This window comes from Nycticebus coucang, chromosome 8, assembly GCF_027406575.1.
Source record: "Nycticebus coucang isolate mNycCou1 chromosome 8, mNycCou1.pri, whole genome shotgun sequence".
Classification (NCBI taxonomy): domain Eukaryota; kingdom Metazoa; phylum Chordata; class Mammalia; order Primates; family Lorisidae; genus Nycticebus; species Nycticebus coucang.
Window position 1 is genome coordinate 16,842,842 of NC_069787.1, and position 11,653 is coordinate 16,854,494.

The window sequence follows — 11,653 nt, forward strand, 5'->3', positions numbered from 1 at the left end:
GGTTGAAAGATGTAGTCCCAATTGCAATGTAGTAGACATGTTTGTAGTAAATAATGTTTCAGAGCATTGCTTAACAATCTCAGGGTGGTATCTGTTCTAAAATTTTTTTTCCTAACAAATTAACACTGTCAAATTATTCATGTTGGAATAATTTTTTAACAAAATGCCTTTGCAGTCCTATCACAATGCTTTATTGTTAATTTTTCTTATGAGATAATTCTTCCTATTGCTTTTGCCTGCATCTTACAGTGTATCATCTGAACCTGCTGAAAAAGTTGGAAAAAAATTAAAAAAAAAAGTTGCTCCTGAAAAACAAAAATCAGTGAAAAATGATAGCTAATATAGCAATTAGGTGTCAGACACTTTATATTCATTTTTCTTTAATAAAGACTCTGAAACTGGCATTGGGTCATCTCAGCAAACACAATTATTTTAGTGATGATTTTCTTCATGTTATAGGTTATTGACTTCTCCAAGTCTCTGTTGCTTCATCTACAAAAGGGAGGGATATAGGCATCCCATTCGAGTCCTTCTAGGTCTAGTCTTGCTCTCCTACCATGGGGTTTAAAAAAGAAAAGAACACTTGACAAATATAAAATAATGGTTTTTTGAATATTGGACAATGTTTTTTTGGTATAGAACTGTATTTATTGACAGGAGGGTAATACATAAGATGATCACTAAGATTGTTCTAGTTTTAACCAGAAAGAACTTTCTGGACTGTGCCAAAAAGAGGTGAACTCAATCAAAGCTCATCAGGATTTCTGAATTGAAGAGATAAATGTTAGAATTTTTGGAATATAAGAGACCTGCAGTTTGTGGTACAGAGCACAAGAGAGAATTGTGCATAAAAGACATTCATAAACATGCATAGGATTCTTCTTGAATTTTTGCTGAAAACTAAGATGTTCACGCATATGATGAAATTCTGCAAGGTTGAGTAGTAGTGTGACTAGGTAACTGTGAGTTAAGTAGTTTCCAGATCTCACACAGGGATCAGAGCTGTTTAAATTCCAACTATATTGGATAGACTATCTTCAACCCCTGAATGATTAAGACTTCAAAATGATTATGTCTTAGTAGTAGGACTAAATTAGTTCTAAAGTAGTGGCTACATTAGACCTACTTTAGCAGAGCATAAAAATAAGCCTATAAAATATCCACCCTTTTATAAATAATATTTACTGCCTGCCAAAACAAACTTCAACACTGTTTAAAAGATGACAAAAAATGCAGATACTCAACAATATAACATTCATAATGTTGTTCATCTAATTAAAAAGTACTAGACATTCTGAATAGCAGGAAACCGTGATCCATAACTAGGAGATAAATCAGTCAATATAATTAGACCCAGGAATGCTAGAAATAATAGAAATAGCAGACATGGATTTTAAATAGCTCTGATAAATATGTGTAGAAATTTAACTTAAAATATGAACATAATGAAGATATGAATTGAAAATATTAAAATAACCATACATAATTTCTAAATTGAGAAACATAATGTCAGGAATGAAAACCTAACTGGATGAGTGTAATAGCTAATTGGACCCTCTGAGAGAAAAGATCATAGAAATTGAAGCTATAATAGAAAGTTTGTAAATTGAAGCATAGAGAAAAATATAAGGTTAAAAACAATGAATGGAGCCTCAGTGACCAATGGAAACATAAGGGGTCTAACATATATAATTGGATGGAACAGGACATAAAAAATGGTTGAAAACAAAATCCAAATCTGATAAAATCTCTAAACCTACAGATCCAAGAAACTTGATGATCATAATCAAATATTAACAACCTATGATTTTAAAAAGTCTTAAAACCAGACAAAGGGAAAAAAAGACATCTTAAATACAGAGAAACAGAGTAAGAATTATCACTGTTTTTTTTTAAATTAGAAACAATGTAGTCCAAAAGACAGTGAAATGGCATCACTAATATTATGGACAGAAAAAAAAATACCCGTTGACTTAGAATTCTATACTAATTAAAATATCCTTCAACATAAATGTAAAATGAAAAACTTTTAGATATTCATTTCCAGAAAATCTGCATTCTAAGAAAAGGTGAAGTTTCAAGATAAAGGAGACTATCAGATGGAAATTTGAACCTATAAAAAAGAATGAAGAGTGCAAGATGTGGTAAATATGTTGGAAAATACACAGACCTTCTTTCCTCATGTTTATATTTCTTTGAAAAATAACTTCCTTTATAGAAAAAAGTAATAGTGCTCTTTGAAGTTTATAACATAGTAGGTGGGAGTAAAATATGATAATAGCCCAAAGGAATGAGGGAAGAATGGAAGTATTCTAGTATAGAAATTTGGTTATTATATTATATATGGAGAAGTATAGTAGTATTTGAAGGTAGATTGTGAAAAATTTAAGATGCATATTGAAATCCCCATAGTGCAAAAGTTGCATTATTTTAATGGCATCCTAACTAAGCTCCTTGCTTTTATCTTTCTCACATTGGTAGCTAAGTTAGATCATGATCACATCTTTGCTCAAAACTCTCCAATGAATTTCCACATCATAACAAAAGATCCATACATAGCCTGGTCCAAAGCTGCTTTCCTGACCTCATCTCTAACCCCTTTCCCCATCACTCTCTCTACTCCATCCATGAATCCTTGTTCTTTCAACCTGCCTGGCGAGGTCCTTCCTTCCTCCTGTTAACTTACTGTTTACTTTGCCTCTAACACTTTTCCACATATCTGGCTTACTCTCTCCTTTAAATCTTTTTTCAGACTTTGACTTTTCCCTGTTATCTTCCTTCCCTGAACACCAATTTAAAATGACAAACCTACCATTTGCTTTCCGGAAGTTCTTATATCTGTATCTTCCTGGTTTTATTTTCTTTGTAGTGTTTTTTATTTTCTAAAGTATTATACATTTTATGATTTCATATTTATTTTTTGTCTGTCTGTCTCCCCAAAGTCTATTACAATATAATTTTCACCTGAGGAGGGTGTTCTTTTTTTCCTTTTTGGTTTAATGCACTAATGCATCCGCAGGGCCTAGAATAGTGCCCAACACATAGGAGACGCCTGGTTAATATTTGATTGAATGAGAGGATCCACAATCAATGAAGCCCAAGAACTCCAGGAAGAGCACCAAGAGTCCTCCTCCTCTTTCCCATTGCTGCCCCTCTGTATTTGGCCCTGTAAGCCAGTGTATAGAGTATGGCCTATTCCCTGCTCTTGTCAGTAATCTCCCCCATCATGATACCATTCTTGTTTGCCTCAAGGCTGCAAAAACTAAGAAAGACATTTTCAGCACTGAGATGTGAGTCTTGTTCGAGGATTTTATTCACCCTGATAAATATAACCACCTTGTTTTTGTCTTTAAAGCATTTTTGTGTCTGGAAAGTAGCCACTCTGAGAAGGCTGGGTTTTTTGTTTGTTTGTTTGTTTGTTTGTTTGGGTTTTTTTGTTGGTTTATTTTGTTTTGTTTTTGTATTTCATAGTGAATTTGTGGTCTTTTGGGGTTTTGGTTTTTATCTTGGGCAAAGTCCCTGTCTGCAGCTCTGTTGCAGTTGCACTTGAGGCTTGGAATCTTTCATCTCTGACAGCAGGAGGATAAATAGGGGATCATCATGGTCTTCTATGAAGCCTTTCTTCAGCTTCAGGCAGCTTTGGATATAAACAAAGGTCTGACCACAGATTCTTGCTCTTTCCTGGGACTAAGATTGAGGAAAGGATAGAGCCCATTTTGTCTTATGCTAATTAATTTATTTTGCAAACCCAGCGTTTGTCTGCTTCTCGATCTGCCTCTTTGCCTCATGGATGGAGTTCTAGAAGGATTGCCCAGAGCACTTTGATCACAATCTCAGTTTTTGGCAGCCAAATTCCCTTGATATCTAGGGCACTGATAGGAAAGGTCAGTCCAAGACAAATGGGTGATGTTGAATGGTCAAGGTAAAGTTTGATACTAAAGCCTGCTTCACTAGTAATGATTAAGCACCGTTTAGGTAATGCTTTTGCACTGAATCTGGAGGTTAAGAGATTAGGTGGCTAATTGTTGTTTTAAGCTGGCATTATCTTTACATATGTCTAGAAAATGAATAGTAGTAGTTTCCATTAGTAAATTTAATTTTCTTTTGAATTGGTTATCAAAGTAGCAATGCTTCTTCATTCCCCTAACATACTCAGTATAGCTAACTTGCAAGATTTATTTCTTTAAATGGTAATGAATACGGCTTTCTTGGGCTCAGGACTTGTGAGCATTTGCTGGAGTGTGGAGGTATTAGCTATGGTGCCAAGAGGCTACAAACTAAATTTTACCCTCCCTTCTTGACTGTCCCGTGTCATCCAGTTCATTTCCTGGCTTCCTAAAGTGATAGCACTTTGTGCAATGAAAATTAAAAGGACAGAATGAGATAAAGTTGGTGCTGGTATATTGTTAGAAAAAGGAAGAAGGGATCCAACAAGGATGTAAAGAATGTAATCAGGTTGCTGGCTGGGGCGAAATTGTCACATTATCTCCTTTGCTTCAACTGGGGTCTTATTTTAAGATTAAAATTAAGATTAATTGTCCAAAAAATTATGAAAGGTCTCAGATGATTTCAGTATGCCTCTGGTGCTTTAATTTTACTTTTATTCAAGACTTTTTGTTGCCATCGACAGAAATACAACTTACATTAACTTGAATAATAAAATGGAATTTGTTGGCTCACATAAGTGAAGGGTTACCATGGCATGGTAAACATGTTTCTTTAATCAATTGCACAGGGGACCAGGTGAGGTCATCAGGACTTGGTCTCTCCCAAACCTGTTTCTCTCTGAGGATCTCATGTTTTCCTATGGAATAAGGGCTTTCTCCATATAGTGTGGAAGATGGTGCTAGTGGTTTGACTCATATTGTCTGGTTAGTGATTCAAACAAGTCCTTTCTCCATCACCTCCAAAGCCAAAAATTCTAATGGGGAGGATTTTGATTCATTCAGTTGCATCCCATCCTGAGCTCTGAGGACAGGAAGGCAGAGCATTATGATCCTCAGCCTTAGAGGAATCACGTATTTGAATTTGGGGAGACATTTTTTTCATTAAATTTGGGTACTTATTTTACAGTTAATTTTTATTTTTTACTTTTGCTTACATTTGCATAAAATATCATGTTTGAAAAAAAGGAACATTTTCACTGTCTGAAGAAGACAATTACGTAAGTAAGTACTGACTCCATTACCAATGTTTTATACTTTTCTCTCATCATTTGCATATTATCACATTTCTTGGGGCAGTAGGGCTAGAATCTTCTCCCTTTTGCATTTGAGGAAAATTAAGTTCAGAGAGCATAAGAACTTAGCCTTAAGGAGAACTAAGCAGAAGAGCAAAAACAATTGAATATATGCTCTCTTCCATGTTCATTGTTGGAGTTTAACATTCGATGTGTGGGAATAAAATATTAATATATAAGTGTGGTGCATATTTCAAATAAACTTTGTGTATATTATTAACAGCAAAAATTTAAAGTAAAAACTAGTCTTCTCCAATATCACCTCCCCACCCTTTAACTTTTTAAGCTTTCGCTTACTCTCTCTGGAGTGAGGAGGTGTCAACCAAAAAGTATTTTCCTTCATTAGAACTAAAAGTTGTGTTGTTTTTTTTTTTTCTTTGAGACAGGGTCTCACTGTTTTGCCCAGGCTAGAGTGCCCTGGCATCAGCCTAGCTCACAGCAATCAAGCTCCTGAGCTCAAACAATCCTGCTTCAGATTTCCCAGTAGCTGGAATTACAGGTGCCTGCCACAATGCCCAGCTAATTTTTCTATTTTTTTTTTTTTCATGGTTTTTGGCCAGGGCTGGGTTTGAACCTACCACCTCCGGCATGTGGGACTGGTGCCCTACTCCTTGAGCCACAGGTGCCACCCTAATTTTTCTATTTTTAGTAGAGACAGGGTCACACTGTTACTCATTCTGGTCTCAAACTCCTCAAGGATTGCTCAAGCAATCCTTCCACTTCCAGCCTCCCAGAGTTCTAGGATTATAGGTGTGAACCACAGTGCCTGGGTTGAACTAAAAGTTCTTGGAGGGAGTAGTCTTACTTAACTTCCTATAGGACCCGCAGTAGTTAACATAGACACTCATATACAAGACATACTTGCTTAATAGATACGTAAGTGAATAACTAAATGATTGAATAAATGAATGAATAAGTAAGTGAAGAGGTCATAGTTTCATCTGAGTTTTCTACTTTAGTAGGCTTTGATTGTAACAAAAACATACCAAACAAGAGAAATGCAATTGCTTCATCTATTTTCTTGCTTTTTAGGATTGCTGTGCTATGCCTAATATTCTCCCTTCAAAAATAATATTGTGGCTTTTTAGATTATCTATTGCTACATAACTCATCACTGCAAATTTAGTGGCTGTGAACAATCACTTCTTATCTTTCTCTATTCTGTGGGGTGACTGGACAGTTCTGCTCCATGTAGTGTTGATTTAGGTTGCAGCGATCTTGATGTTTGACTGTCCTGGGACATGTAAGGAGGTTTACATACATGATTGTCATTTAGTGCTGATTACTGGGGCTGTAAACTGGGACACCTTGGTTCTTCTCTGTTTGGTGTCCTGCGTGGCTTTGGCTTTTCCTTCCATGGTTGTATGGTTCCAAGAATGTTCTAAGAGCATGGTAGTGGAAGCTGCAGTTCTTCTTAGTGGTAGCCTTGGAAGTAACTCAGTCACTTCCAACACATTCCACTGATCAAAGCAAGTCACAGGGGAAGCCGGGATTCAAGGGGAGATAAATAGATTTACTTCTCCTAGACTGACAAGGAATTTACAACTATCTTTCTACTACAGTGCCATATATTTAGGACAAAGAAAGTTGAATGGAGTAATGTATGCATGTATATAAGAATGAAAGATGTAGGACATGATGGAATTTCAATCCTGGCTCCATCATTTATTTAATATTTGATCTGGTCAAGTTTAAACTTTCTGAGCCTCAGTTTCTTTAACTGTAAGTAGGATTTTTGGGGGATTAAATGATGTCATATACATAAAGCATTTAAGTCAGTGATTCAGAATACAGGTCTATTGTATGTACTTATGAAATTGTTAACCATTATTGTTATTATTATTAGTTGAATCATTCCAGACATTAAAAAAGGCATAAATGACCACTATCTTCAAGAAGCATATGCTTCTTTAATCAATTATACTCATATATTTGTTTTAGATGAAGTGTTGTGACTTTTTAAAAGAAATATAAGTACTGAGAATATATGAAAGTAACTTGGTTTTCCTAGGTACTTGAATTAAACTCACGTTCTATATTTTTACTGATTGATCTTCCTTCCTACTGATTTTAGTGATCTGTGAAAAATGTAGGCAGTGCATTAGAACAATATAAAGGCTGTCATATTCAGGTCCAGCACTGTCATGTTTTATTGATGTTACATATGTGGATGATACTTAATAGAAAATGAAAAGCCCTATAGGTTTTTCACTTTTCAAAATTTGCTTTCAGTAAGTCAGAATAAAAGATCAGTAAGATTTTTAAATAAACCTATTGAACTAATAATGTGAGAACTCAAAAGTGAACCAATCTGTCATTTCCCTACTGGCTTTGAAATGGTCTTTCATTATTCAAAAATAATATTTCTGAACATTTTGATATACTTTTATGAAAACAGATTTTGAAATAGTACTTAACTATTCAGTTTGGGGGTCTCTCAGAAGAAAACAGCAGATTTTGTCTCATCATTATGTATACATTGCAACAATTTAAAATGCATTTCTTTTTTTTTTTTTTTTTTTGAGGTAGAGTTTCACTATGTTGCTCTTGGTAGAGTGCCATGGCATCACAGCTCATAGCAACCTCAAACTCTTGGGCTCAAGTGATCCTCTTGCCTCAGCCTCCCAAGTAGCTGGGACTACAGGTGTCCACCACAATGCCTGGCTATTTTTTGTTGCAGTTGTCATTGTTGGTTAGCTGGCCCAGGCTGGGTTTGAACCCACCCCCCCCCCCACTTCAGTGCATGTGGCTGGCGCCGTAACCACTCTGCTACAGGTGCCAAGCCTAAAATGCATTTCTTAATGTGGTTCTAATTCTTGATTAACTCAAGAATTGATCTGGGGTATACTTCAGGTGTGCAATAGTCTTATCTTGCCACAATTTGGTACATGTCAAGTATCTCTTATGTGAAATGCTCAGGACCAAAGTGTTTTTAGATTTTTCATTTTTTTCTGATTTTAGAATATTTACATACATATAATGAGATACCTTGGTAATGGGACCCATTTCTAAACATGAAATTCATTTATGTTTTATATGCACTCTGTACACATAGATTGAAAGTAATTTTATATAATTAATATTTTACATAATCCAACTTCATTGTGTAGGTGCAGGCATTTATAGTGTAGATTCCCATAGTGAGAAAGAGTTTGGGTTACCTAAAGCTTTGTCACATGAGATCAGGTGTGGAATTTTATACTTAAGGGCATCGCGTTGGCACTTAAGTTTTAGATTTTAGAGTATTTTGACTTTTGGGTTTTTGGACTTGAGATTTTCAACCTGCAGCAAAGTTAAAATATTTTTATAATGCATCATTGCTGTAATTTCTGCTATTTTAAATTACATAGTTTTTTTTTAGTAAAAATTTAAAAAATTATTTGCATATTCTTTTATCAAAAATGTGTTAAGCACGTCTAGAAGGATTTAAATATGAATTATGATTCTCTCAGGATATTTTGGTCAAGTCACTTAAAAAATAAACAATATAATTCTGAATGTCTACCAGAAACCAGGAGAATTTAAATTCTCTCACACTAACATATTAAGGTAGGTATTACTTATTAGACTCATTATGTCTAATAGAAAACAAATTCTTAGGGAGCTAAATAACTTTTCAAGGTTATATAATCAGTGTGGAAGAGTAAGGATTTAGCATATGGTCTGCCTAGTTGAAAAGTTTTTGATGGTCTAACAATACTATACTCCGTTCTTTAAGATTAGTATCATTTTACATATACTTCAGATAATTTGAAAGACTAATGTTGAAAACTAAAGGCCATAGGAAGAGGATTTAATTTAAGATCAGTAAGTCTAAAGGGAAATGAATTGGAAATTTGTAATTTGCAATACTTGTGGAGCCACAGAATTTTATAGATGGGAAGAATAGCTGGTATATGACCCATCACTTCTAATCCAAACTTATTTTGTAGGTGGAGGCATTTGTAGTATAGGTTCCGATTGTGAAAAAGTTTGGGTTAGAACAAGCCTTTCTGTCTCTAGAAAGGAGACCTTTTACTGCCTGGAAGACTGTATTCTGCTGCAATACCAATACCTATCATTTTATGATGGGCAGGCATATAGCTAGGTACTTTATAATCCTTTCCCATTTGACTTCCATAACAACCTGTTGGTATAGATACTATAATCCCCATTTACTGCAGTGAATCCTGGGACTGAGGAAAACTAACATGTTATGTCAATAGGTGATTTGGGAATTCAGCCTAAGTCTGTTTGACACCAAGGTGTGATGACCCTGAGAAGCAATTTAAGCATACCAATCTGATTGGAAAGGGAGATTTGGAGAAGGCACGTGAACGTACATGGATTGAAGAAGATCACAAGACTCCTCCAAAACCCTTGATTTAACAGTGTCAATGACTCTTCCGAGCACTCACTGTTTAGTATCTACATTATTACATGCCCAAGGCTCTAGCAGTCTCTGGTCAGGAGAAGGGCTCTACACAGAGGCAGGGAGGGCTCTGGAGGGCACGTGGCTACCAGAGTCCCTGGCCAGATGAGCAGGCCAGTGTGGAGGCAGGGAGAGTACAGGAGGGAGGACAAAGGGTTGCGCCTCCCACAGTTCTTGATCAGGCCATGCAGAGGCCTGGCAGGTCGGGGGTTGTGGTGCAGCTCTTATGGAAGTCTGGGCGGTGCCAAGCCCTGGAGTTTGAGGTTGCTATGAGCTGTGACGCTATGATACTCTACCCAGGGCAACAGCCCGAGTCTCCAGTGTGCCAATACCAGTCTCACTCTGCCCCTGAGGATTAAGGCTGTAAGGCAGCTCAGTCCCTGCCTTAGGCTGCTCAGTCACTAGGTTACTACCTTCTGCCCTATCCTTGCTTTGCGATTGATGGTGGAGCTTGTTGGGGGAGTTCTCTCACAATAGCTCCCTGTGTCCCACAGCCAAACACTATTAGCTCCGTCCGGCTCAGAGGTTCAGTCTGGGGCCCTAGACAATGTCCAAAGTTCTCCGCACTTCTGCTCAAGCTCTTCCCAAAGGCAGTTTAACTGAGTGCCAAGTCCAAAAACACTGAAACAGTTCACAGGTAAGGCCATTCCAGTTTACAGTCTCACTGTTGCTTATACTTTCGGGTGCTGGTGGGATTAGGTCGATGGGACACACGCAACCACTTGCCAGTTTTCCACTGTTTTTGTCCTCCTCTTGGGGTCCAGAAGTCCCTTGCTGACTCCCTGTATCATCAAAGGGATGATTATAGGCAGATTGTACCAGCCAGAGATGCCTGGAGTCTTATCTCCCCAGACTCATGGTGCCCTGTTGCAGGAAGGTTGTTACTCGGCCGCCATCTTGGATTGTCTTCTTGGTGAATTTTTTTTATAATTATTTTTTTATTTAAGCCTTTTGCACATAGATCATAAATACATTTATGCCAATTTCAGTGTGTTGATTATTTGGAAGATTCTTTTATTGTTTCTTCCATCTCAGTTCTTGAAATTGGTCTATTCCAGAGATCTATTTCTTCTTGGTTAAGTCTAGGGAGATGGTGTGATCTCACGTATTGATCCATTTCCTCCACATTTTCAGATTTCTGGGCATAGACTTTCTTGTAGCACTCAGAGATGATCTCTTTTATCACTGTGGCATCTGTTGTTATTTCCCCTTTATTATTTCTGAGTGAGTTTATTAGAGATTTTACTTTTCTATTTCTAGTGAATCTTGCCAAAAGTTTATTGATTTTATTTATTTATTTTTAAAAACAAATTTTGTTTTGTTAATTTTCTGAATGGTTCTTTTGATTTCAATTTCATTAATCTCTGATTTAATTTTAGTTATCTCTTTTCTTCTGCTGGGTTTGGGATTAGATTGTTCATCTTTTTCCAATTTCATAAGATGATTCATTATGTTCTTGCTGCACTGTCTTTCTGTTTTTTGAATGTAGGCATCTAATGTGATAAATTACATTTTAAGACTGCTTTTGCTGTATCCCACAGGTTTTGGTAACTTGTGTCTTCATTGTTGTGATGTTAGAGGAATTTAATGATGTCCTTTTTTTTTTTTTATCTCTTCTGGAATCCAACTATCATTCAGCATAGGGTTGTTTAATTTCCAAGTCTTTGTGTGGGGATGAACGTTTTTGTTGTAGTTAAATTCACCTTTATTGCCTTATGGTCTGATAAGAGAGAAGGCATGTTCTCTCTTTTTCTTTTTAATTTTGCTGAGGTTTGATTTGTATCCTAGGAAGTGGTCAATTTTGAAGTACCATGGGCTGATGAGAAAAAAGTATATTCCTTAGCCTTCGGATGATGTGTTCTGTATATGTCTATTAATCCCATTTGTTCTACAGTCACATTTTAATCCTTTGTATCTTTGTTTAGTTTCTGTTTGGAGGATCTGTCCAGTTTTTTGAGAGAAGCGTTAAAGTCCTCAGTATTATGGTGTTATGGGATATCATA